The following is a 21,705-nucleotide window of genomic DNA, read 5'->3' on the forward strand; positions in this document are numbered from 1 at the left end:
AGCTAGCTATTTATTGCTTGTTTCTAGTGAGGCAGCATGGGTTTTCCCCCTCAATGTAACCTACTGTAACCAACAAATACAAATACCTCACCATTAAATTAGTAGAAACATGATCAGCCAAACATGTTATTGGACCAATATTTTCACGAGGGCTGAACGATTATGGAAAATAATCTAATTGGGATTAAAAAAAAAAAAAAAATTGCAATGTGTGCAATTATTTTTTTTCCAAGGTACTTTTCAATTATTATTATTTTTTTTTTTACCCAACAAAAAGTTAATTATAAAACAATACAAGATCTATTATATATTACAGGATCTTAAGATAAAGGCAAATGAAGCCTTTTAATTTTTTTTCTACTAGTTACGATTTACCACTTCAACAGATCCAACTTTTCACGTTGCATGGAACATGACATGTAAACACTGTATTTATAAATAAATATATTCAATATACATATTTTAAAAAACAAAACTTAGCCATCTCCAGTCACTAAACTCAAACACATACTAAAGTGTAGGCCAAGTAAAATTATACCTCATTTTATGATGTAACATCTCCGATTTGATTTAAAAAAACAACAAAAAACAACAACAACAACAACAAAAACACTTGCATTCTGTAGCAATCATTGTGGGTGGGTTGCGGGTTGGGTAGTTTCCCATGGTCTGGACGGGGCGTGAAGGCAACACAGACTTTTGTTTTGGTAAGCTAAGCGCGTTCGGAGTTGTTGTGTTCTGCCGTGGTTGCGGCCGACAGTTACTTGCAAATTGTCATTAAAGACATGTTGTTTGGTCACCGCTTGGCCTGATTAATTCATCAACGCTACAATACATGGACATTAAAAGAGGCGGCTGTCATCTGCTGAAGGTTGGATCCCAAAGCGCAGACACAAATAAGGTTTGAACTATTTATTAACATCGATAGGCATAGAACAAACTTGACTAGATGAGAAACAAAGAGAGTTGCACAGAGGGACAGAAAGCAATAATCCGGCAAACACAAACACTTCTCAGAACGCTACTACAGACAGTGAATCGATCTGATAGGCTGTCACTAAGTAAAGGATTAAAGATTGACATCACACAAGTCCTGACATCACATAGCGTTTTTCCAGTTGAAACCAGATGATGGTTACATCAGTTCAAAACAGACACTTGTTTCATCAGTACACTTAACCTCACGGTCATGAACCCAAACTTAACAGGTCATGAACTCAAACTTAACCCTGGCGTGACCCCAGATGTGACAGCGGCGGCAGCTGAATGACGCTGAGTAATGATGACCAATAATTTCGTCCGTCCTCATCTTCTTTCATGAAATCGGATGACACACATATTTAGCCTCAAAATATAGGACAACTAAAATTTATGAGCCTCTGCCACCTGCCGCACACTTGCGTTTACAGTACTCTAGTTTACAAAACGCACGGCACTGTGCAGCCGAAAAGTCATAATACAATGGTGAAGTGTTTTAAAACGAAGCTCAGACAGATTAAACACTTGTCACACAAAAAACTCAGCAAAATACGTGTGCACTTATAAGGCTTTAGTTACAGCGGTGGTGGTTTATTTTTGCTACCCACATTCCCTTCTTCCTTTCCGTTTCAATGACCATTTAAATCACACTTTACCGCAATTATGTAATCGTGTGTTGTCAAATGTGTTGCCACAGTGACCTTGAAAAAGTAACTTAGTTACTTTACTGATTACTTGGTTTTAAAAGTAACTAAATTGCGTTACTGATTACTTGATTTTAAAAGTAACTAAGTTAGATTAAAAGTTACTTTTTTAGTTACTTTCAGCAGCTGCCGATAACACCATCTCAACTTAAAAATAATGCGGTAGAAACGGAGTTCCAAATACTTTATTGAAAGTGCATTTTTAACATGAAAATAAAGGGTTTTTTTTATGAAAAACAAAATAGGCAGTCTCTCTTGACTTCTTGTAACGTAAATACTTTTTATAAAACAAAAAATAAAAATCTATCCAGGTTGAAAATGAAAATCCCCTTAATTCCTCTATTGTTTGTTCCTCATCTTCGTAGTTAGCGGCAGTTGTTTGTGACTGTTACAACAGTGAGATATTTTGCCTTCTTCATGAAAATGTGGAGTAACGCATTGAATCTCTGGACAGTAACTTTAATCAGACTACTTTGTAGAATAAAGTAAAGTAACGAGTTAGACTACTAGTTACTTCGGAGAGCAAAAAAATGCAATTAATTGTTCAGCCCTGATTTTCACATATTGTTTTTCCAGCCCTGATTTTCACATATTGTTTTTCCGTTGCATTTTGTTCCTTACTTTATTGTCTCACACTATTGTTGTCAATATCAACAACAAAGGCCTCTTTGCTGTATTATACTGTATGTATTTGTTAATATATATTTTAAGTGTTTGCGGTGTTTTTCTTTGTTTCTTTCTGTGATTTTTTTGTGTATATGTATACAGTACATAAAAAAATATATATATAAAATTGTAATTATTTTTAAAAATCATTGTGTTCATCAAGCTTTCTGGTGATACCATTTGAAAATACGATAAAGATTTAGAAAGTTTTGGAACCATCTCCCAACAGTTTTTTAAACCTCTGCACATTGGCTGTGATGCGTGAAATAGATACTATTTTTATTTTTTTAAGGAAATATGAGTGTGGTTTATGCAAATTTGTGCACCGCATTCAAACACGGTCATTTAGAATGAATTCTGATTCATCAGCATAAACAGCATGGTATGAAGAAAATGGGCTGGTACGCATATCTCGTGAATCTGACGGTGATTTTGTGTATATGCTGAACTTGTAAGAAAATTCCTCAGTATTTATTAAGGAATGAGACCTATTGTTCTTATGTCTACACATCCCTACATGTTGTGAACAAATATGTCTGCTTTAAGCCTGCAGCGGCTGGAATATATCTCACCAGGTTGTCACGGGGATTTCGACAGGTAGTCAAAAAGGATTAAATTACTTCAGGAATTAATAAAGTTGGATGAATCAGGCACTTGCAACACCTGAATATACTCCCCTCTCAATTTACCTCGTATACACACGTACTTTGAACATCATTAAAACAATTCAATTCCTTTGTTGCATGTTGTCCACACATTTCCAAGCTGCTTCTGAACGCATCATTCCCGATGGCCCACAACTCAGATCAAGTGTTTTGGACGTATAGTACACAATGAGACTGCTCATGGCAGCAGAGCTGACAAACAAGTCATGTTAAATGAGTCAAACTGTTGCATGTTGCTAATGTGGACAAATTAATTGGTGACGTTAAGGTTTAATGTGAAGTGAGTCATTCATTAATGTGAAAAGCCCACCCACAGAGACATCTGACTCCATGCTCCAGCCCTTTCAGAGCAAAAGTTAACTGCATTTTAATAAAGTATGTGTCATAAAATCAATTGAGGGCCCAAAGCTCAAGCCGATATTATTGCCTACCTACTTAGCTTGTTAGCTGTTTTTAAGGGAAAGAGTCAAAATTTCTTTCTTTCTTTTTTTTCCCCCCCACAATTTGTGCTCACTGCTTTGCCGTATGTGAGAAACGCAGTCATGAAAACTATTCAGTATTTGGGAATTATTTATCGTCGTCTCATGTCCTGATCAGAGTTGTAATTTAAGGTTTGGGTAGACCTTAAGGACGTATCTCACTCAACGGTGAAAGCGTGTGTTTGCGAACTTAGGGGCATATTCACTAAGAATGCGCTGCATCCGGAAATAGCGCGAAATATTGCACCACAACTGCACCCGCAGTCTGCGCCCAGTTACCCACCTATTCACTAAGGACATTGCTCTAATCATATACCGGCGCAAACACGCCCACAAAACTGACAGCTTGGAGCAAATTTGCACCTGATTTACCACACATGGCAACGGATTTGCACCAAGAACACGGTTGTTATAGAAACAGTCGCGAGAAAGATGACATTATCAGAACGCGAGGTTGGACCGAGAGTAACTTTTAGCGTGCCATTAAGATGTACAGAGCACAGAGGACGACAACGAGGTCATTCATTCATAAAATACAAATTATTGGTGCGATCGTTTTTTAAAAATACCTATATTTTCAGAGGTTGGCGTGGGCGTACAGTATGCATCTATGGAAGCCAGTAAAAAAAAAAAAAAAAAAAAAAAAAAAGAGAGTTCTTCTTCTTCACCGTCAGAAACCAGCATTGGAATTTTTTATTTTTTTTTCACACCGCCAGAAACCGCCAGTGGATTATTATTTTTTTATGTATTTTTTGATTTATTTATTTTACACGTTCGAACAGAGAATCCACCAGTTGGGGGAATCTATCAGGCTTCCATGCGGCACGTTGCACCCTCCAGTGGCGAACACCACGTCACACTCAACGAGAAAAAGTGCTCTTTATTAAAGGGAGAATGGGTTTCCGTACCATGCGGCAAGCGCAAGCCCTCCATGGGATTGAACCACAAGCGTATTCAAATTTCAGGCCATTTTTACGTGCTGTCGATGCAGGCGCATCAACCAAAATGAGCATAATGGCAATCTGAAGAAACTGTTGGTCACCCGTCCAATTTGTGCAACCTTGCTTCAACGTGATGGGCTATTATCGCATATAGGTCTATAACACCACAAATCATATCTTTATAATACATGTTACCAAGTACAATTGTACAATAATTTAATAAAGTCGACTTTTAAATGCTTGTTGAGTGTGACGTGGTCTTCCTAACTATTTCAAATTTTGCTCGCCACTGGAGGGCGCAACGTGGCGCATGAAAGTCTGATAGATTTACGATTAACGAACGTGTTAAAAAATAAAATAAAAAATTCACTGGCGGATTCTCGTTCTAACGTGTAAAAAAAATAAATAAAATAAAATAAAAAAATTCCACTGCCGGTTTCTGACGGTGAAAAAAAAAACAAACAAAAACAAAAAATCCCTTTTATTATTATTATTATTATTATTTTTTTTTTTTTTTTTTTTTTTTTATTTTTTTTTTTTTTTTTACTGGCGGGAATGGGCTTCCATATGCATCTGGCACGTAAGAATGATCGTAAAATGTCCCGCCATTGCCGATCAGCCCGGGTTACGTTATGTGTCCTAAACTAACACGGAAAAATTTCCCCCTCTCTCTCTCCTCTCTGCATGTTCTGCCGTGGATGTTGTGCTGCAAATGGCACGCGCTGCTGTCATGATCCCGGGATCGAGGTTGCGGCAGGTTAATACATGCTTTCCAAAAACGTTATTTGCATCACGCAAACTCAGTGTGGCGTTAGTGAATTAGACGCTGCATATCAATGAGTCTCATTTGCATTGGGGTGGGCATATTTTGCGTCAAATGTATGCAAATTACCTAATTTACATACACGCAAATAACACTGGCGCACCGTGACGCAATCTGTTTGTACGTGCACTTAGTGACGGATTTCCCCATCTGCGTGTGTTTAGTGAATTAGGCGCTCCCTAATTGCTCCATTTTTGTCGATTAGCGCGGTGCAAAGGCAACGCAAACCTTTAGTGAATAGGCCCCTTTGTGAATGTTGGGTTCATTCAAGCTCGCAAACGGTTCCAAACATGTTCCTCAATCGTTTGCAAACTGTTTTTCTTGGCAAAAAGTAACAACAAGAACATTTTGGGTCTTTTGTAAAGGCTACTTGCAGCAGGGCTCAATCAGACCCTGTCACGGGTGTCGCTGGTATTTATGTATCAAAAGGACCATCAATCCTAAATTCACTCCAATAAATGAAAACAAATATCAAACTATGCACATTATGTATATATCCCAAACTGCAAATAATTCACTTTTCAATCATGAGAAATGGCAAAGCACCATTATAACATTACATCGTACTGGTGAATCCCGATTGATTACGGGGCTTGCTGCAATATTGATGGCGCACAAAGAGATTGATGATGCTTATCATTTTCCCATAAAACTCGTAGTGGCATTGATCTGGCATCAGTGCTAGCTCAATACCGACTGGCAAATTTAAAGACAATTGAAAGAAGATGGAGACATTGTTTCATCGAGTGTGTGGGTCGGTGCTATGTTGATGCATCTGATACGAGGGGGGTAGAAAACCCAGACCCCCTTATCCTCAATAAAACAAAACTGCAGCTTTGAGAGTAGCCTTTTATTGTGGGCAGTCAAGGCCTCATCATAATCATGTCACCACACCTGTGAGGTAGGATGGAATATCCCAGCAAAGAAGTGCTCACCATCACAGATTTAGATGTGAACAATATTTGAGAAAAATGGTAATATTGTATCTGTGGAAGAAGTTTTAGATCTTTGAGTTCATCTCATAAAAAAGAGAGCAAACACAAAAGTGTTGCATTTATGTTTTTGTTGAGTGTATAAAAAAAGATGAGAAAAAAATCATGGGGAGAATGTAGGATGTGTGGGTGTATTTCTCAGCTACTTGAATAATACATGTTTGATTTGGAAATATCTGTGATAGAGCATTACCATTCTGTATTGTAATTAATTAATGTAACAGCTTCATTTTTAACTAAGGAACAAAACACTGAACAAGAATAAAATTCAGGCCCACTATAGCAGTTTTACTCTTTCATCAGTCATCTCAGCTTTAATACGACACTTCAGTTGACACGTTGCTGTTCTGATTTAATTGTGTTTGTGCCAGAGGAAATAAATGGTAAAATGTTTCCACATACCCCCTGCAATGTCCAAGTAACTTCTGTTTGATACAATGAACGAGTTTTTTCCACATACATTTGAGATGTCCTACTGTGCAAGTGCTCAGTGAATGCACAGTCCACTGCCAAACACAAATGACAGAATCGTTTTTCTTTTGCTTTCATTTGTTGAATGCAAGTAGTTCTGTTGTTATCAAATATTTTTTAGAACCGATTACTCGACTAATTTGATTCATTTTAATTTTACATTAGAGTGTATTACAAAAGCATTTTTCCCCCCTGATAAGTTTATGAACCTGATTGATGTTTATTTCGTACTTTGTATTCATATAGTGATTAAGAAAGGGGGGGAATGATGTTGTACAATGTTACCAGTTCCAAAATTAAAACAGATGTTTGCAAACGTCTTATTTTGATTAACCACAGAAGATAATAAGTCTTCTTTCATGGAGGAAAGTGAACAATTACTGTTGAGAAGCTGAAATCAGAGGATTCTGACAATTTTAAATAAATAAAAATGGCTCGATTAAAATAGCTGTCGAATAATTTGATAATAATAGATTACTTGTACGTGCTAAAACAAAACAAAACAAAGGAATGCATAGTGGTTTGAAAAAAATAAAAAATAAAAAATAAATAAATAAAAGCCTGACTATATATGTGACCGGCTCAATATTTCAAAATTGATTATTGATTGAGTATATCATGATGCCTTGAAGCAATATGATATACAATATAACAGAATATTGTTTTGATATAGATATAGAAACACGCATCCACACTCCACAACTACAGAAGCGTCAGCTCTAGGTAATTATAGTGCATACTATTTAGCCACTCCTATCCAAATGTACAATTTCAGAGTGGGGGGGGGGAATTCTCTAATTTGTCTGTGATAAAAAATTCATAACATCCCATCACAACTCCATCTATATATAAAATCAATGATACATGTGATATCCCTGAGGTAATGTAAACCAGAGAACAAAATCAATATGAGGCACTTTTCTCTGCCATATCTTTCCATTAGAGGGATCTGTTTTTGTGACCCAAGGCTGCAGTCCTGGAAACAAGGAAAGATGAGCAAATTACAAATAATTTGCATAGTCATAGGTGACAAGAGTTTTGTGTTGACAGGTGAAAAAAACAAAAACAAAAAAAAACATCTTAAGAATGAAGGATGAATTTCAAGATGTTGGAAAGTGTATCTTTCAGTCATTAAGTAACAAACAGGAGGGATGACAATGGATGTGATGAGACATAAATCCTACAAGATGAAATGTCTCACGAGAAGTCGAGATTTTTGCAACATGTTTAATAATAAAATATTACCTAATATACATTTTCCCAGTTTTCAAAATGCTTTCTTTTTATTGAGCAGACTGCAAGAAAATTAACGATCCAACTCTAAAGTGCAAATGTAAACAAATAAACAAAGTCACTTTTGTTACAGGCTCATTTTTCAAATGCTGCAGCAATAATCGCAGCTACAGCTAAGATCGTTCCTATTCCTGAATAGTTTTAGGGCTGCAGCTATCCAATATTTTGGTATTCGGATATCCTTCTGAAAATTCTATTGAATCATTTGGTATTATTCAGATAAAAATGAACATATATATATTAGTGTTGTTCCGATACCGTTTTTTGGCCTCCGATACCGATTCCGATACCCAGCTTTGCAGTATCGGCCGATACCGATACCATACCGATACCTAAGGTTTTTTTTTCCTCAACATGAAAAAGCTGTCCTGCCATTGGTTCAGAGCATTCAAGGGCCAATAGGATATCTTAGATCGGTTTGCAGTGAGCATGTCACATATCAGTGAATGTCGTGCACGAGCAAGACACAAAATGCTGCATCCAAAATCCTATATTAGTGTTGGAATTAATGGTATCGGCATGTTACTTGTGAGTAGTCACCGATACCGATACCACTGTTTTACTGCAGTATCGGCGCCTCTGCCGATACCAGTATCGGTATCGGAACAACACAAATATATATACATAGGGGTGTTAAAAAAAAAAATCGATTCGGCGATATATCGCGATACTACATCGCGCGATTCTCGAATCGATTCAATAATCGGCAGAATCGATTTTTTTTTTTTTTTTTTTTTTTTTTTTTTTTTTTTTTTTTTTTTAGGATTCACACCTTGAGCATGGAAGAATGTTATATGAACGGAACATTAAGCCTTAATATTTTTATTTTAATGCTGTTCAAACATGAAACAGATTACAACCTCTATGAGACTGAAATTTCAGATAAATAAATAATACATTTTCATATAAATCTTACACTCTACAAGCTTACTGATTAGTATTTTCTACATTTGAATGAAAAAAATCGCAACAATCGACTTATAAATTCGTATCGGGATTAATCGGTATCGAATCGAATCGTGACCTGTGAATCGTGATACGAATCGAATCGTCAGGTACTAGGCAATTCACACCCCTATATATACATATATATATATATATATATATATATATATATATATATATATATATATATATATATATATATATATATATATATATATATATATATATATATATATATATTTATTGCTTAAAGAACAAAAGGAATAAATGCTGGCAAAGGGCGGAGTCTAATAACATCCATCCATCCATTTTCTGAGCCGCTTTTCCTCGCAAGGGTCGCGGGAGTCTAATAACAATGTCAGCATAATTAAGTACTATTTTTTTTCAGCGTCCTTAATTATCGATTGAACTTGAGTTCAAGACAATGTGTTGACGTTGGTGATGGCCAAAACAAAAATTGGCACTTCAGGTTTGTTCAGGTTTGTTCAACCATTAACATTGCATCAATAAAGAGAGCAAGCTGTTTTCAACACTATTTTAGATTGGTCAAATAATTCAGAACAATGACACCCACGCGGGTGGACTGACCAACTGTAGAAATTTTTGAAAAAAAAAAATTAAATTTGCCACATTGTGACATTTGAGGTTTTGGCACGATGGCAGCAATAAGCTAAAAATGTGTGGCTGAATGACATCTTGAGAAAAACACGCTTGGCACAACTTGAGTTGAATTGCTAGAAGATGCTGTTAAAGAGGAAGTCATCCCCATAAATGTTTTTGACAATAATATGTACTATGCAGCCCCATTGATCTAAATTTGGTATTCTGGTTATTAATATTGCGTTATTGGAATATGAGTTAAGCAGCAAAATCCAGCCATTTTTATCCAACGCACGGGGGCAGCCATTTGCTGTCGGCTGAAGATGACATCAATGTTGCTCAGGTCTCAGTTAACAACCAATCACAACGCGGCTTCAGAAAACAGGTTAGCTGTGATTGGTCGTTGCCTGAGCCCTAAGCAAAATTGATGTCATCTTCAGTCGATAGCAAGTGGCAATATGGCTGAGATGGATAGAAACGGCTGGATTTTGCTTCATAACATATTCCACAAATGTAATTTTAATCAGTGTCATGTTTAGACTAGTGAGGTCACATATAACATATTATTGTCAAAAAATGTTTAAGGTTGACTTCCACTTTAAGTATTGATGATGCCATTCTCATGTTTCCAAAAAGGTACAGAGAGAGAGCCGCAATGTCAAACTGTAATGGATGTGGCTTCCTCAAAAGCGGATCTTGTGGACTGCAGCCCAGCTCAGAATATAAAAAATTAATAACTATCTCAGTGATTTACAACGCCACAAAGATGCTGCAACTCTACCTGCATGAAATCGAGGGACTGCAGGAGTGAGTGATTCACGCATTATGGACTGCTGACGGGATAAAAGAATCTGAAGACTGCCCTGATGTTGTCAGCAGTGGGGAAAAACATTCCATTTCTATTCTGCCTCATTCAAACACAGTCAGTTTATTAGTCTGGGCAATACTTGGAAAATCGCGGCAGGATAGTTTGAGCGAGATGTGTTACTGTTGGCCAGTCATACTAAAGGTTGAACTGATGGCTGTCATTGCATAAAATGACGTGTAATCATTACATCCCGAAAGCGATCATGCCGTTAGACATGTTTCATCATTAAGTCAAGTTTAAATACATCTGATCTTGTCACATATTTCAAATGACAAGCCAAAAGGGTTTGATTTCCTGTCTTGCGTGTGCATGAAAGGCCAGAATGTTTTTGACAACGTCATAATGCATGGTCATGACCTTTGTTTAACCACTCCTGAATATGGCTTAAGGCGTTTGACAATATGTGAGCATTACATTACAGGAAATTTTGGATAATTGTTTAACCAAACTGAGAAAAGTCAAATAAAGATATAGTGGAACATAGGGCTGGGCGATATGGCCAAAAAATAAAATCTCGAAAATCGTCATTCTGGATGATTACGATTTTACTCGATTTTAATCAAAAGTAAAAAACAAAAAAAAACAAAAAAACAAACAAACAAACAAACAAAAAAAACATTTAAACAAGGTTTGATTTATTCAAAAATTAATCTTGTGCAAAATGTTCAGACAATAACGTACACAATTTTTTTTTGTCAGTTTTACGGTAAATTTAACATAGCTTGTTAAAAAAAAAAAATACTCATATCTTTTGCATAACTTAAATGCAACATAACTTGTGCAAAAAAAAAAAACTACTCACGGCCTTTTGCTCAACATAAATGCCATACATAGCTTATACAAAACAAAAACAAAAAACAACAACTACTTATGACTTTTGCATAACCTAAATGCCACAAAGCTTGTGCAAAAAAAAAACGACTCATAGCTTTTGCATAACTTAATTGCCACAAGTAGTTTAACAATTGTAACAGGTATTGTAAACCACACGTCCAGTATTCTGCAAATATACAACTCAACTCACAATAATATTTGTATATAACAGAACTTCAAGATCAATAGCTTAAAAATAATCAACACCACCTTTGCCAAGCGCGCCAGCCACCAAACGAAGGACCCCAAAACAACGAGCGTAAATAGAAGCGATCCGCTCAAGGTTAGATGTATTTATTTATAAGCACCTCGATTTCACGATTTAGCTCATTTTCACATCGTGGCAATTTCAATGGACGAATTAATCGAATTAATTCGATTTATCGCCCAGCCCTAGTGGAACCTCAATTGATTGCAATATTCGAGTATTCGCTAAGTGCCAACCGTCCACATTACATTTGTCGTGTCATACAAAATGTCTTTAAAGAAAGCTTCCTCGCCAGGTCCGTGTGGGGCCCCATTTGCCTGTGGGCACGGCGCACGCATGCACTTGACATGTTGCATCTGCGAGCACCCGTGCCGGGGGGAGTGTCACTCGCGCAAGCATTGGATGCAACATTACGACGTTTGTTTTCATTTAAAGACATGAAGAATGTATTGTGATTGTCAGTTCCATAAACAAAGTTTTGAAAAAAAGTGCTTACATTCTACAATCCAGAGATGCATGGAGAGAAGCAAAAACAAGAAAAACAAAAAACGAAGCACATCATTCACGTTCAGCAGTAACTCTTGGTGCGTTCAATGACCACTCACACAGTTGGATATTTCATATATACATAGAAAAAAACTCATTCAATGTATTAAACAGAAATAATGACGACGTGAGCACATTGTAGGGGGAATACTTGGAATAATTTTATAGCCTAATTTATTTCCCAGATCAAAAATCTCTGTCATAGACGCATCAAAGTCACATCAGCCTCAAAATACCTCACACTCTATCGATTATTTTTCCAAAGGGCAATATAAATAGGGCTCTGTGCTACATGATTAGGAATTGTGATATGACATGGAGCTGCATAGGAACATCGGCGAGTGATCAGATGTGATGCAAATGTGCGTGACATTAGCCAATAGGTCGCTTGCACATCGTAATGCATCATGGGAGTTTTTCCTTCGGGCGCCATATTGGGTGTCCACCGGTTCACAAGGTACACTCGCGAGTTACACGGTAGAGCTTATCAACCAGATGTAATTTTCGCAGTATTTTCACGATTTACCGGAAGATCAAAAACAACGATACAGGCAGAAGGTGTCTCTGTGTGGCGGGATTGATCCTAATTACGTCCTGACCAAGGGTGATTATTTTTTTTTGACGGAGAAAGCTTGCTGGCCAAATGTGACTTCTCTGGACATTTTTCACTACCTCGTGTTGACAACATGCTCCATAACACGCCAACAAATCCCTGGAGGCTTACAATTATTTTGTAAGCGGGTGGATACAGAGTGTAAACTTTAACATCGCATCAGAAGAAACTGTTGCTGTTGCACGTAAGTAAACCACATGGTGTTGGTAATTCTGCACACAAAAATGTTGATTTGTTCTCAGGCTTCCTGTTATCATTGTGTTTACATGCACAGCTGGCTTTACCTGATGTGGTTTTTCTAACAATTTTATAACAGGCAAATATGGCAGAGCGTATAAGAATAAAAAGTAACTATGCACAGCCTCCCCGTGGCTTAATTAAATTTAATGCTACCCTTTCACTAGTTACATGTTACTTAATCAACTTATTCTAAATGGTTAAGGTTAACCACTCTCAGAGGACGTATTTTTAGTTTCAGTTTCCAGTACAATAAAACGTGTTCATGGTAACTACTGAGCATACTGACAGCTTTTCTTATGATCTCACGGTTAAGGAGGCTGTCACAACACCCAATTTCTGTCTGGTGCCGGATGGCAACAATTCCCATCACTTGTCACGACAACACCAATAGTATTACCAGGTATGTATGGCTTTACTTTTTGTAGTTTCTTATTTAATTCTATGTTTCATATTTTCATTACAATGTTTGTAATATTTTCAGATTCAGGCACAGATGAGTTTAACTGGACGGACTTCTGCGACTTTGTGGTGTGGACAAAGTGTGATTGAGCGAGTCCACCAAGATCGCTCGTTTTGGCCAGCTGGAAAAGCCAGAGTTTTTTTTTTTCCCCAAAGTCCCCTCCTTACCTGAACTGCTCGGGAGAGCATTTACTAGATCAGCAGTGGACTTCCAGTGTTCCTGCTCAGCCGCTGTCACCTACCACTTGCTCATGTACTTCAAAGATGCGGAATAAAGTAGTTTTTTGTGCTGCAGCAGATTGTAAAATCAAATGATATCACTTGAAGTGTGCCAATCTAGACTGCCAAAAGGACAGTGGTTTTGTGACAAGTGTGAAACAAGGATTATTGGGAAAACTGAAACACAGTACTGGTACTTGTCTTTCATTAAACAAATTTAAAAGAGAGCAACTTTTTCCTCTGTACATAGCATAATGAAAGTCATTGCGTACCCCATCAACATTACATCATACCGTCATCTCAGGATGGTAGGCACCTGTGCTAAAATAAACTACATTAATTAACAGTTCAATTTTTAACCCTGAAATTACTACATCTAATCATTATTCACTTCATTTTTTGTGCTTTTAGAAATAATAGAGATTTATGCCATTACTTTAAGAGGGACCATATTGCACATTGAGTCAAATCCTGTCATTTGTATTATGTATAGCTTTGTAAACAAACCCAACAATAGAATTTGTATAAACGCTGCCTTTATTAGCGCCAAACAAACAGTCGCATGTTGTCCTCCTCCAATGCTTTGATGCTCGCCTTCGTTACCATCATGTCATTGGCAATCAAGTCGGTGTGGCATGAGATCCCTAAAGAAAAAAATAAAGGAAAAAAAAATCACAAAAAAATACGGTACCAGTAATAGGTTTAATATAGTAAAGTAGTATAGTTTTTTTGTCAGTGTAAAAGAAATGTACACATTTTGTTGCATTTTTTTCATGTATGAACATTGCTACAGGCAAATACTTATTTCTATAAACACTTCCAAATGTCTCTAAAATATAAGGTGCGTGTACACACACAAACAAACACATACATTCACTCATGCATACAATATATCATGTAATGAATTCTGAGTGGCATACCAGAGTCAATGATGTCAGCAGTACTTGAGGGTACAGGTTACTGGAGCCATCTGGCTGCATAACTGCAACAATCTCTGCCACTTCGAGTCGTCTTTTCTTTGCTTGTCTCTCCTGTGCACGTTCATATCTTGGCACCGACTGGGCTGAGACATAGATGTTGTAACTTGGGACCCAACTTTAATGTTGGAGCCCAGTCGGGATGATTGGACAGAAAAACGGGCGCAGGGCGACCTGTTAAAATAAACAAATATATAAACAAATAAAATATGGAAAGACTGGTTATTTTACCGCAGTAGGGTGGCCGTGAATAAGTTCTTTAGCATGATGTGTAGGCTACCGGGGCTCTGTTTTCTTGCATCAGCCCCTTCTGTCTCTTTTTTTTCCAAGTTTACATTTTGCCACCAAAAAACATGTTATCGGCATTAAAAGCCCAAGACTAATCAATCCAATTTCAGCAGTAAACACTTTGCACTGGCACTACTTGGGTGAAAATGTTCGATGTTAGCTTTCGGCTAACGTCCGCTAGCCAGCTTGTACTACCGAACTTGCTTGCTCATGAATCCAAAACATAAGCAACTTGCCCATATATGGGCGGTCGAAACGTTATTAATCCTCATGCATTAAATAAAGGTAAACAAGCTTACCGCTCACAAAGTGATCGCTGCACACACGAGCCCAAAGTAACGACTTCCCTCCGGAGTCCGCACTCCTCTGTCTCCAGGCCCTGGTTCCTAATTATTTTCGGAATTCGGAAAAAAGACCGACCATTTTCCCCCTTGGCTTTGTTCGAACAGCCAACGATACAGCAACAATGTACCATTTTAAACGCAGAAAACAAACGTGATAGATACGTGTTAGACCGAATCGCTACGTAAATGGAGGCCACCCAGCATGGCGACTACGAGAAATCCGAGGCGGAAGTGACGACATGTGCAAGCGACCTATCAGAGCAGGTTTCCCTTCTCTTCTGCGGTTTTGACGTAAACAGAACGTTGACGTAAACAGAAAGTAAAAGAAACAGGAAGTAAACAATGACCGAACGCGCAGCTAATCAAGCCATGACTTGGCGTCATCTTCCCAAGATGAAACAGTTTCGACAAGATGGTGATCTTCCCCGTCGTTTTTCTGGTGACATCTCGTGAAGTAAATGAAGAAGGTAAGTACTCAAAAACAGTTAACACAACAATCCTGTTGAATCATTAGAACAAGCTAGTGGAGCAACATGTGGAAAGCAGGCTGCCGACGTACCATTATCAGTGTTCATTCATTTTCAAAACCCACTATTAATTTCAATAATATGAAAAAAAAAGAAAGAAAGTTCTATCATATCTATTTTTATTTTTTTATTTATTTTTTAAATATAACTGAGCCCAGTCATCTCTAATAATATAGCACTGGTCGCGCCACACCTTACAGGAGGCTGGCATGTTTTGCCGCCATTTCTCTGCTACGGATACACCACTAGATGGCCAAAAAAAATCTACACACTTTCCCTTTAATACTTCACAAAAGCAAATGACTGTGTTCCATCATTTACAGCCATAAGTGATGGTTAGGCTAAACAAGTGAAAGTAGATTTGAGGGGCACCATTGAGTGCCCCTGAGCCAACGAGAGAGCATCCTCTTCAAGACATGAGTAGTGATGATAAAGCTTCATGAAGCACTGAAGCATTCCAACCAATTGATTTGTGCATGTTTCAAAGCTTCAGAGTGTGCCTATTGCTCTACGGCGCCATCAAGTGGTCAAAAAGACCAAGCCGTCAACAGCACTGTTATGACCCGTGTGTGTTTGTGTGCACGCTCTGATTGAGTGGTTCTAGGAGCAGGTGTTGCCCATTCTGCCTGGCTTGATTGCTGCACCGGTGTTGGTCGGGGAGTGCCCCACTGGCCTATTTGAACAGCCCGTGCCTGCACTCTGTCTCCTCTGCAGCCTTTCCACCACAGGAAATGCCAGCGCGGTGTTTTGATTGTATGTGCTTGGCTAACTGTTCGAGTCATGCTCAGGTAGTTTGGATTCTGTGTAGACCTGTGCGGAGCCCGTTGGAAATAAAATAGTGTTGTAAATATTTCTAATTAGCTGTAAGTAGTAATAGAGCAGAGGTAGGAGAGAGAAGCCTTTTTTGTTTAACCTTTTTTCTCCAGTTTTTTTGAGAGGTAGTTTAGCCAATTGTCTTTTTTTTTTTTTTTGCTTAGGAAAATAAGGTCTGATCAGAGTGTTTTGTTTATTATTTTGGCATTTTCTTCCTCTGTAGGAATAAACTACTCATTAATTGATTTTCTTTGGTGTTGTTGGGAAGACTGGAGGACAACTTGATGCATGTTGAGCCCAAGGTTTCCCGAGACTGGGACAAAGGGGGCATATTCACTAAGAATGAGCTGCTTCAGCGCGAAATATTGCACCACAACTGCACCCGCAGTCTGTGCCCAGTTACCCACCTATTCACTAAGGATATTGCTCTAATCATATACCGGCGCAAAAACGCCCACAAAACTGACAGCTTGGAGCAAATTTGCACCTGATTTACCACACATGGCAATGGATTTGCGCCAACAACATGGTTGTTATAGTAACAGTTGTGAGAAAGATGACATTATCATAACGCGAGGTTGGACCGAGAGTAAGTGTTTATAGCGCCATTAAGCTGTACAGAGCAGAGAGGACGGCAACGACGTCATTCATTCATAAAGTACAAATTATTGGTGCGATCGTTTTAAAAAAATATATTTTCAGAGGTTGGCGTGGGCGTACAGTATGCATCTGGCACGTAAAAAATGATCGTAAAATGCCTCCCCACCATTGCCGATCAGCCCGGGTTACGTTATGTGTCCTAAAACAAACATAAAGATTTCCCCCTCTCTCTCTCTCTCTCTCTCTCCTCTCTGCGTGATCTGCCGTTGATGTTGTGCTGCAAATGGCACGTACTGCTGTCATGATCGAAGTTGGAGCAGTTGTGGTGTGGTGCGGTGTGGCTATTTGCGCTGGCGTTAGTGAATTAGACGCTGCATATCAATGAGTCTCATTTGCATTGGGGTGGGCATATTTTGCGTCAAATCTATGCAAATTACCTAATTTACATACGCGCAAATAACACTGGCGCACCGTGATGCAATCTGTTCGGCAGAGCACTTAGTGACGGATTTCCCCATCTGCACGTGTTTAGTGAATTAGGCGCTCGCAGATTGATGTTTCAGTAGATGCTGGTGCGATGAATCTGGCATGTATAAGGACCACCACCAAAGAAAGAAGCCGTCAACTGCGGCCCAGCAAAGCGAGCACCGCCCCTCCGGAATCCCCCAGGCCGCGGCAGCACCAAGGCCACCCCCACGCCACCTGAGCGGACACCGGTCGGCGAGACCCAGACGCCCGGAACACCCCCGCCCCAGCCCCGGCCCACACCCCCGAGCCCAAGGCCGCAGAACGAGGCCCGGCAGGCCCCCACAGCGACCCACCGGTCCCCAGCCCCCGCCCCCCACGACCCACTGAGCACTTACTTGCTAATGCAAGCACACATTGATCGTTTCACAAGCAAATCAGGTTCCCCTTCATCTGACAATTAGCGTAGATTTTAAACATTGAAGGCCAAAACATCCGTAATGAAAATTAAATTGCACTAATAAACTAGCCACTAGAGGGTGCTGGAACTGCACATACGGAACTCAACCTGACATTTTTAACAGATGTGTTCCTTTTAAATATTGTGAACATAACGACGACGATATTGTGGCAGTTTTAATATCACATCATGATATTGCCCTCATCGTTATATCCCTAGTACATAGTGCAAATATGGCATATATACATGCCAATAAGTACCATGTTTATAGATTGAAAGTCAGTATGAGTTTAAAGCTGTCAATACCTGTTAAGGGTATCAAAGCCAGGACGCTGGGACTAGAAGCGCAACACTCTACCAACTGCAACAGCCGTGAATACACGTATGTTTACGGTATTTGCAATATACAATTACTTCACAAATACCAGTCGCAATAGAAAATAAATAGTGCTAATCCTGATTCTCTTAACTTGCCAGCTAACTTGAAGCTCACTACAAAGGCTGACATGTGAAGCAGTGTGAGGTCAGAACTGTTTTTAATGAGGAAACAATAGTTGAATGAACCGATGACATCATCCACACAAACCGAGTCCTTGTTTGTCATCGGTCACATGATTTTCTTGGAAACAACACACTCTCTGAATGGGTGCTTCTTTGGCACGCCCACTTTTGGTTGAGACGCACTCCAAAGCCTCTCTTCATTTGGCCCGTTACTGAGTAGCAAGTTGGTGACCTATCATCAGCCATATGTGCGCAAGGTTGTTGGAGAGGAAGTTCATGTCAGCTCCATGTGGCAGCTAGGCTAAAAGAATTTGTTCATCTGGCCACAAACTGGTTACATTTACAATTACAAGTTGTGCTTATAGAAGAAAGATGCTGCTTAACAATGGGGCGTAACAGTGCCATCCTATATGGGATGTCATGCCACTGTATCAGGTGGTACACACAAGGATTTGTCATCATCTTTATTTGGAAAATTCACGGTCCATATCAAAAGATAGACACAACACAAATATAAAAGACAGCTGATCAGATCTTAAGATTGTTTTCGTTTACATGTGACTGGGCCCATACATGGATTAAAAAAGATATTACAAAAAAAAAAAAAAAAAGTATTGGGCATCTAAGGTTTTTTTTTGTTTTGTTTTGTTTTTTTGTTTTGTTGTGTTTTGTTTTCCTGCAGTTGACATTCAGCCACATCACCATGTTTGAGACGGGTTGGGGAGCGGTGATGGCGAAGCGAACTTCTTTTTTCTACTTTTCACAAGTTCCAACCAATGCTAGTCACTTTCACTCACCAGATGTATCTATCTATCTATCTATCTATCTATCTATCTATCTATCTATCTATCTATCTATCTATCTATCTATCTATCTATCTATCTATCTATCTATCTATCTATCTATCTATCTATCTATCATAAAGTGATGCCTTCAGGAACAATCTGAAAAGAGCTTACCTTTTGCAACTCAAATGAACTTAAATACATCTATCCATCCATCGATCTAGTGATGCAGCATAGTGCACACAGTCATGCATATTAAACAGCCATAAGACAGAAAAGAATGGACAAATATCTACAAATATATATATATATATATATATATATATATATATATTGTTTGTTTTTTCTCTCAACATACCGTATTTTCACGACTATAAGGCGCACCGCATTATAAGGCGCACCTTCAACGAATGACATATTTTAAAACTTTTTCCATATATAAGGCGCTACAGTAGAGGCTGGGGTTATGTTATGCGTCCATTAGATGGTGCTGCGCTAAAGGGAACGTCAAAACAGTCAGATAGGTCAGTCAAACTTTATTAATAGATTACAAACCAGCTTTCTGACAACTCCATTCACTCCCAAAATGAATAGACAGCTGTTTTATTATTTTGTCTGAGGTAAAGTATTAGTATTAGCTAGCGATCCAAGATGGCGGGATCTTCTGCGCATGTGCGTCACCGATAGCGTCTTCACAGCGAGACCTGTTGTGGCTCAATATTGATCCATATATAAGGCGCACTGGATTATAAGGCGCAGGGGGAGCTTTTGAAAAAATTGAAGGCTTTTAGGTGCGCCTTATAGTCGTGAAAATATGGTATTTGGAATTTGAGTAATCTAAAAATAATTAAAAGTATTCGCATTACATTTCTTTACTATTATGGTGCATGTATTTGGATTATGCTACTGACATTTTATCACAGGTAACTAGTACCGGTAACTGTATCGGAATAAATTTTTCGAGGTAACCCCCCGAACACTGTTTAAGAAATACTTTTTGACGTCTGGGGAACCCAGTTTTATATATTTTAATAAAACACTTACACTTTTTTTTTTTTTTCCACTGACATGAACTATTAAATGTTTCTCTCCCCAGGATTTCAATCCCCCAGCCTGGGCTTAACATATACAGCTTGAGGTTGCCTGCTCAGGTTCTGCAATAACAAACAGAACAATAAGATGCCATTACCTAGTCGTGTAAAACAGACTTGTTGCTGTACTAGCTAAATGAAGCTAACTGTTAAGTGTGATTCCATCCTAACTACTATTTGTTACTTACGGTGCCTGCCATTTTGATGATTACACTGCTAAAAGTCAGTTGGATCCGCAAAGATGAATGGTAGGTCAAGACGTATTGTATATTTTAATGGTCACTGCCATCATAAGACTCAGTAAAGACCTGCTGAAGTGGTCAAGTGTCACCAAGCTTTTTGCCAGTGCTCGCTCTTGTTAGAAAAGTAATTATATTTTTAAAGCTGATCTGAATAATTGTTGTGCTCTTGGCAGGGGCACTCTTGAGAGAATGACACTGATTTGTGTTGTCCTTGACTGTCTGAATATAATACAGTTCATAATCCAATGCAAATGAAATACCACGCAGGAAAATTTGCCGCTAATCATTCAAATGCAGAAATTGCTTTTGAAAAACACTTTACCAGAGCGACACAAGTGGACCACTTATTGCCTTGGCATAAGACACTGAAAAGAATTTCTTAGCACCATCACAACTTGTAGGTGGTGCTAAATAGCTGTCATTCATATTGTCACTTTCATGTCACTTTGGTATCGGCATATGTTTATCAGTAGGCTGGATGAATAATGGAATACTGTACATGTGGTGGTGTTAGGTATTCAGGATAGAAAATAAAAGGTAACTAATTCGATATAGTCTGTCTACCTGTACATCCATTCATTCATCTAACCAACAAAAAAGACCAGGGCGAAAAATATATAAAAATATACTGTACACAGTATATATATATATATATATATATATATATATATATCAGTTTTTTATACCATTGATTTTCTTATAACATTTATTGGAGTAATCCATAAGTAATTAAAAGCATTCAAGTTACATTACTTTAATTTTATGGTAATTGGATTACGTTACTAACTACATTTTTTTAACAGGTAACCAATAGGTATACAGTAATCCTTTTTTTAAAGTATATATATATATATATATATATATATATATATATATATATATATATATATATATATATATATATATATATATATATATATATATATATATATATATATATTTTTTTTGTATTATTTCTTTGTTACTTTTAACACTGATAAACCTTTCTTGCTTAGGGAGACGTCAAAAACAGAGGTGGATACAGTAAAA

General features: G+C 38.0%; 1 protein-coding gene and 1 long non-coding RNA gene across 2 annotated transcripts in view; both read right to left on the reverse strand.

The window, feature by feature from the left end:
• Positions 1 to 21,705, reverse strand: part of opcml (opioid binding protein/cell adhesion molecule-like) — a 185,386-nt gene that overhangs the window by 154,216 nt on the left and 9,465 nt on the right. The window lies entirely within an intron of this gene.
• Positions 14,103 to 15,442, reverse strand: LOC144006822 (uncharacterized). Its single transcript, XR_013279951.1, has 3 exons — positions 15,148 to 15,442; positions 14,504 to 14,734; positions 14,103 to 14,227 (listed from the first exon to the last, which is right to left on the reverse strand). It is a non-coding gene; the product is annotated as an uncharacterized LOC144006822 (long non-coding RNA).

Source organism: Festucalex cinctus, chromosome 18 (genome assembly GCF_051991245.1).
Source record: "Festucalex cinctus isolate MCC-2025b chromosome 18, RoL_Fcin_1.0, whole genome shotgun sequence".
Lineage (NCBI taxonomy): Eukaryota > Metazoa > Chordata > Actinopteri > Syngnathiformes > Syngnathidae > Festucalex > Festucalex cinctus.